A 7,500-nucleotide genomic window follows, 5' to 3' on the forward strand; every position below is an offset into this window, starting at 1 on the left:
CCCCTATAACTTGCGTTTCATGAAGAGTTATTTCCAATATGCGACATTCCCGCTGTCCCTATACATGAGCCGCGACCTGTACCACTTACGAGCGAGAGACGCGATCGCGTTGCTCACTGTACGGCGTCCGATACCGAGCCATCAGCATGTCGGTCCCCATGCGCGTTGCACTCGCACTCGCACTCGCAAAAACGTGGGGCAAATATATTACGCGGAAGAGTTATAACAGACCGAGCCCCACTGCATGGGGGGAGTCTTTGTCACTAATGTACACAGATAGAACATTGTGGACTGGAACCAGATTACCCGTACACACGGCGCTGATTAGTAATCAATGCAGAGCCATCAAACTACAGAAAATATATACAACTGTCCGTATACATGCTGAAAGAGTCTGCCCACAATGGGAACCACACGTCAGCCAGACACTCTGATCACGCACCACTCTCTGCTTCTAACAGGCGCACATACAATATGTAAGCACCAGCATGGAACAACATCCAGTGCATCCTCTCCGCCACATTACACAATCCACACTATCACAACCAGACCAGGAGGTCCATGCGGAAAATAGAATATCCCACCCTTTCGACATCCACCATTGCGCAGATAAGGCACCAACACCCACACATGTCCTATACAACGGTGCACCCAACATCACAATAGTACCTCCTGTCACAGCGCACAAACAATGACATGAGTCAAAGACACAGGTCTGACACAAGCATAGAATTGGAGCGCCGCCTCTAATAAGCCAAAGGTGCATCCTGACGTGACAAATCTCATCATGTCACAAGCATTCACTTACTATAATCACTATCAACGAACCTGCCGCCCCGCCCCCCCCCCCCCCCCCCACACCTTTCCTTACAACAACGTGTAACCTAACCTAACCCATGTTGTACCTTAACCTAACCCATGTTGTACCTTAACCTAACCCATGTTGTGCCTTAACCTAACCCATGTTGTGCCTTAACCTAACCCATGTTGTCCCCTAACCTAACCCAAGTTGTCCCCTAACCTAACCCATGTTGTCCCTTAACCTAACCCATGTTGTGCCTTAACCTAACCCATGTTGTGCCTTAACCTAACCCATGTTGTCCCTAACCTAACCCATGTTGTCCCCTAACCTAACCCATGTTGTGCCTTAACCTAACCCATGTTGTCCCCCTAACCTAACCCATGTTGTGCCTTAACCTAACCCATGTTGTCCCCTAACCTAACCCATGTTGTCCCCTAACCTAACCCATGTTGTCCCCTAACCTAACCCATGTTGTGCCTTAACCTAACCCATGTTGTGCCTTAACCTAACCCATGTTGTCCCCTAACCTAACCCAAGTTGTCCCCTAACCTAACCCATGTTGTCCCTAACCTAACCCATGTTGTGCCTTAACCTAACCCATGTTGTGCCTTAACCTAACCCATGTTGTGCCTTAACCTAACCCATGTTGTCCCCTAACCTAACCCATGTTGTCCCCTAACCTAACCCATGTTGTGCCTTAACCTAACCCATGTTGTCCCCTAACCTAACCCATGTTGTGCCTTAACCTAACCCATGTTGTCCCCTAACCTAACCCATGTTGTCCCCTAACCTAACCCATGTTGTCCCCTAACCTAACCCATGTTGTGCCTTAACCTAACCCATGTTGTGCCTTAACCTAACCCATGTTGTCCCTAACCTAACCCTTGTTGTCCCCTAACCTAACCCATGTTGTCCCCTAACCTAACCCATGTTGTCCCCTAACCTAACCCATGTTGTCCCCTAACCTAACCCATGTTGTCCCCTAACCTAACCCATGTTGTCCCCTAACCTAACCCATGTTGTCCCCTAACCTAACCCATGTTGTCCCCTAACCTAACCCATGTTGTCCCCTAACCTAACCCATGTTGTGCCCTAACCTAACCCATGTTGTGCCCTAACCTAACCCATGTTGTGCCCTAACCTAACCCATGTTGTGCCTTAACCTAACCCATGTTGTCCCCTAACCTAACCCATGTTGTCCCCTAACCTAACCCATGTTGTCCCCTAACCTAACCCATGTTGTCCCCTAACCTAACCCATGTTGTCCCTAACCTAACCCATGTTGTGCCTTAACCTAACCCATGTTGTCCCCTAACCTAACCCATGTTGTCCCCTAACCTAACCCATGTTGTCCCCTAACCTAACCCATGTTGTCCCCTAACCTAACCCATGTTGTCCCCTAACCTAACCCATGTTGTCCCCTAACCTAACCCATGTTGTCCCCTAACCTAACCCATGTTGTCCCCTAACCTAACCCATGTTGTGCCCTAACCTAACCCATGTTGTCCCCTAACCTAACCCATGTTGTGCCTTAACCTAACCCATGTTGTGCCTTAACCTAACCCATGTTGTCCCCTAACCTAACCCATGTTGTCCCCTAACCTAACCCATGTTGTGCCTTAACCTAACCCATGTTGTGCCGTAACCTAACCCATGTTGTGCCGTAACCTAACCCATGTTGTGCCTTAACCTAACCCATGTTGTGCCTTAACCTAACCCATGTTGTGCCTTAACCTAACCCATGTTGTGCCTTAACCTAACCCATGTTGTGCCTTAACCTAACCCACGTTGTCCCCTAACGTAACCCACGTTGTCCCCTAACGTAACCCACGTTGTCCCCTAACGTAACCCACGTTGTCCCCTAACGTAACCCACGTTGTCCCCTAACGTAACCCACGTTGTCCCCTAACGTAACCCACGTTGTCCCCTAACGTAACCCACGTTGTCGCCTATCGTAACCCACGTTGTCGCCTAAACCTGCTCTGTAATTGTTATACGACTCGTTCAATTAGTGTAGTGTTGCCCACCCGCAACCCTCGCAATATAGTTCGCTACTCGCACTGCCCGCTCCCCTGTGTATCGCTTCATGTTAAACACCTTGCAAGTCTTGCTGACTTTCCACATGCTCCTGCTGTACACTGTAATGTGGATGGCAGCAGGGCGTACATGCCGCCCCCCCCCCCCCCCACCTCTCCCCACGTCCCCACCTTGCCCCCTGCCTTCGCAAGGTGGTTGGTGACAAGTTTGCATGTTCAATGCCCTTCGCATGCGACGTACGCAGGCTACGTTGTGGTGCGGCCTGTGTCAACTGTCCGCTGATGTCGTACGCGTGAACCACAATCTGTACTGCACATTCGTCCTTATGTACTGAATGATACATCGTGGCACATGTGTGACCGTACAACGACTGCGCCCAAAAACGGCGGACCATACAGTGCAAATATTGTGCACGCAGCTACGTGTCGTCTCCCTATGAGAGCTGGATTGCAGTGTGGTACGCCATAGAGACGTGTGGGAGGAACGGACGCCGTGGATGGCGATCAGCATGAGCTGTCTGTTGATGTATTCGGACCTAGTCGTCTTCCTCACACACCGTGATGGCATGGTGCAGCGCGTTCCATATCTGCGACATGCTACAGAAGCCGGTTGACAGTCGTTCGAGCAATGGACATCGCATACGTACGGGGGCCACCTTCCACGTATTGTCTAGGCGTGCACATTTTGTTGCGTGTATGTGGGCAGACGTAGTGTGGCGTGACACCTGACACAGGCATGCAATAATGGTTGAAGTTGCAAATGGCGATGGACGCCTACGTTTTCTGGTGAAGTTACGCAAATGAAGAAATGGTAACCCGTTGTGGTGCGGTTGTTCTCGCTAGGGGTGAATCGGTGATGGCGACGATAGGTTGAGGTACTAACCGGTTGTTCCAGCGATACCCACCATGCCGACGAAACTGAACGGCATCTGGGTGTGAAGCGATACGCGGCGGTGGCTGGGTGGGACCGTCCCCGGCCGGTGAGGGGGCGCCTCCCGGCGTGCTGGCCGCGCGGTGCGTGGGCGCACGCGCTACAGCCGGCTGGTGGGGGCGGCCAGTGGCAGGCGCGCCGGCCGACGGACGCGGCAGGCGTCGCAGCTGCGCGCCGGCGCACCCTGCGCGCGGCGCCGTGCGGCCAAAGTAGGTCCTCGCGGGCCCGGTGCGAAGCGCGGTGGACATCTGCAGTGTGCTGGTCCGATTGAGGACTGTGTGCGTTGAGGATGCGCCGCCGCCCGGCGCTCGGCGCCGCGACGCCGTCTGCTGCTCGGTCGCCCCAGCGGTTCTCGCTGGTGGTTTGTATCGCAGCTGTGCGGATGTGTTGGCGTGTGCGCTGTGCTGGGAGAGTTCGCTTCGGCACCCAAGTGGGGCTTTTGTCCTTCTGTGGCGCTGGCGTTGGAGCTGCCGGTCACCGTAGGTGGCGCGTGTTGTCTCCCGCCGGCAATGCCACGACAGCACGCTCCCGGGCCTCTGTCGGCAGCGGCAAGCTCAGTTGGGAGCACGGGTGGTCGCACCGAAAGCGTCTACTCGCCTAACTCCGGGCGATTGCGCCTCTCTCGAACCCGACCAAGTACTTGGGACGGCGCTGCGCGCCGCCGGGACCTGAGAGGGTTTCGAGGTGTATTGTGCAGGGGAGCTCAGCCTCCTCCTGTTTGCAGAATGATTGAGCGGACGCTTGCGTGTTCGCGCGGGCCCCCGGGACACACTCCCGGGCGGCCGGCTGCTCAGCTCTAGTTGACGCAGCTCCCTGGTTGATCCTGCCAGTAGTCATATGCTTGTCTCAAAGATTAAGCCATGCATGTCTCAGTACAAGCCGCATTAAGGTGAAACCGCGAATGGCTCATTAAATCAGTTATGGTTCCTTAGATCGTACCCACTGTGGTAATTCTAGAGCTAATACATGCAAACAGAGTCCCGACCAGAGATGGAAGGGACGCTTTTATTAGATCAAAACCAATCGGTCGGCTCGTCCGGTCCGTTTGCCTTGGTGACTCTGAATAACTTTGGGCTGATCGCACGGTCCTCGTACCGGCGACGCATCTTTCAAATGTCTGCCTTATCAACTGTCGATGGTAGGTTCTGCGCCTACCATGGTTGTAACGGGTAACGGGGAATCAGGGTTCGATTCCGGAGAGGGAGCCTGAGAAACGGCTACCACATCCAAGGAAGGCAGCAGGCGCGCAAATTACCCACTCCCGGCACGGGGAGGTAGTGACGAAAAATAACGATACGGGACTCATCCGAGGCCCCGTAATCGGAATGAGTACACTTTAAATCCTTTAACGAGTATCTATTGGAGGGCAAGTCTGGTGCCAGCAGCCGCGGTAATTCCAGCTCCAATAGCGTATATTAAAGTTGTTGCGGTTAAAAAGCTCGTAGTTGGATTTGTGTCCCACGCTGTTGGTTCACCGCCCGTCGGTGTTTAACTGGCATGTATCGTGGGACGTCCTGCCGGTGGGGCGAGCCGAAGGCGTGCGACCGCCCCGTGCGTGCTCGTGCGTCCCGAGGCGGACCCCGTTGAAATCCTACCAGGGTGCTCTTTATTGAGTGTCTCGGTGGGCCGGCACGTTTACTTTGAACAAATTAGAGTGCTTAAAGCAGGCAAGCCCGCCTGAATACTGTGTGCATGGAATAATGGAATAGGACCTCGGTTCTATTTTGTTGGTTTTCGGAACCCGAGGTAATGATTAATAGGGACAGGCGGGGGCATTCGTATTGCGACGTTAGAGGTGAAATTCTTGGATCGTCGCAAGACGAACAGAAGCGAAAGCATTTGCCAAGTATGTTTTCATTAATCAAGAACGAAAGTTAGAGGTTCGAAGGCGATCAGATACCGCCCTAGTTCTAACCATAAACGATGCCAGCCAGCGATCCGCCGCAGTTCCTCCGATGACTCGGCGGGCAGCCTCCGGGAAACCAAAGCTTTTGGGTTCCGGGGGAAGTATGGTTGCAAAGCTGAAACTTAAAGGAATTGACGGAAGGGGCACCACCAGGAGTGGAGCCTGCGGCTTAATTTGACTCAACACGGGAAACCTCACCAGGCCCGGACACCGGAAGGATTGACAGATTGATAGCTCTTTCTTGATTCGGTGGGTGGTGGTGCATGGCCGTTCTTAGTTGGTGGAGCGATTTGTCTGGTTAATTCCGATAACGAACGAGACTCTAGCCTGCTAACTAGTCGCGTGACATCCTTCGTGCTGTCAGCGATTACTTTTCTTCTTAGAGGGACAGGCGGCTTCTAGCCGCACGAGATTGAGCAATAACAGGTCTGTGATGCCCTTAGATGTTCTGGGCCGCACGCGCGCTACACTGAAGGAATCAGCGTGTCTTCCTAGGCCGAAAGGTCGGGGTAACCCGCTGAACCTCCTTCGTGCTAGGGATTGGGGCTTGCAATTGTTCCCCATGAACGAGGAATTCCCAGTAAGCGCGAGTCATAAGCTCGCGTTGATTACGTCCCTGCCCTTTGTACACACCGCCCGTCGCTACTACCGATTGAATGATTTAGTGAGGTCTTCGGACTGGTACGCGGCATTGACTCTGTCGTTGCCGATGCTACCGGAAAGATGACCAAACTTGATCATTTAGAGGAAGTAAAAGTCGTAACAAGGTTTCCGTAGGTGAACCTGCGGAAGGATCATTACCGACTAGACTGCATGTCTTTCGATGTGCGTGTCGTGTCGCGCAACACGCTACCTGTACGGCTCGCAGTAGCCGTGCGCCGCGTGCGGAACCACGCGTGCCTCTCAAAACTAGCGGCAATGTTGTGTGGTACGAGCGCTGAAGCGCTGGAGCGGCTGGCCTGCGGCACCTGGCGCCTGGCGCCGGTTTTGAATGACTTTCGCCCGAGTGCCTGTCCGCTCCGGTGTGGAGCCGTACGACGCCCGTCGGCCGTGAGGCCGTTGGACACAGAACGCTGGAACAGGGGCCGCCACACGCCTCACTCCCGCCTATGCGACCGTCTCGAAAGAGACGGCGGAAACTTGAGAAAAGATCACCCAGGACGGTGGATCACTCGGCTCGTGGGTCGATGAAGAACGCAGCAAATTGCGCGTCGACATGTGAACTGCAGGACACATGAACATCGACGTTTCGAACGCACATTGCGGTCCATGGATTCCGTTCCCGGGCCACGTCTGGCTGAGGGTCGGCTACGTATACTGAAGCGCGCGGCGTTTGCCCCGCTTCGCAGACCTGGGAGTGTCGCGGCCGCCTGTGGGGCCGGCCGCGTCTCCTCAAACGTGCGATGCGCGCCCGTCGCCTGGCGGTTCGCATACCGGTACTTTCTCGGTAGCGTGCACAGCCGGCTGGCGGTGTGGCGTGCGACACCTCGTACAACGACCTCAGAGCAGGCGAGACTACCCGCTGAATTTAAGCATATTACTAAGCGGAGGAAAAGAAACTAACAAGGATTCCCCCAGTAGCGGCGAGCGAACAGGGAAGAGTCCAGCACCGAACCCCGCAGGCTGCCGCCTGTCGTGGCATGTGGTGTTTGGGAGGGTCCACTACCCCGACGCCTCGCGCCGAGCCCAAGTCCAACTTGAATGAGGCCACGGCCCGTAGAGGGTGCCAGGCCCGTAGCGGCCGGTGCGAGCGTCGGCGGGACCTCTCCTTCGAGTCGGGTTGCTTGAGAGTGCAGCTCCAAGTGGGTGGTAAACTCCATCTGAG

At 54.6% G+C, this 7,500-nt stretch overlaps 2 non-coding genes and 1 pseudogene across 2 annotated transcripts; all 3 read left to right on the forward strand.

Annotated features, from left to right (window-relative positions):
• Window positions 1–4,579: 4,579 nt before the first annotated feature.
• On the forward strand, window positions 4,580–6,475 carry LOC124729482. Its single transcript, XR_007007705.1, has one exon. It is a non-coding gene; the product is annotated as a small subunit ribosomal RNA (ribosomal RNA).
• Window positions 6,476–6,827: 352 nt separating this feature from the next.
• On the forward strand, window positions 6,828–6,982 carry LOC124729489. Its single transcript, XR_007007708.1, has one exon. It is a non-coding gene; the product is annotated as a 5.8S ribosomal RNA (ribosomal RNA).
• Window positions 6,983–7,170: 188 nt separating this feature from the next.
• The window catches only part of LOC124729485, a 4,224-nt pseudogene continuing 3,894 nt past the window's right edge, over window positions 7,171–7,500 (forward strand).

This window comes from Schistocerca piceifrons, unplaced genomic scaffold, assembly GCF_021461385.2.
Source record: "Schistocerca piceifrons isolate TAMUIC-IGC-003096 unplaced genomic scaffold, iqSchPice1.1 HiC_scaffold_1210, whole genome shotgun sequence".
Lineage (NCBI taxonomy): Eukaryota > Metazoa > Arthropoda > Insecta > Orthoptera > Acrididae > Schistocerca > Schistocerca piceifrons.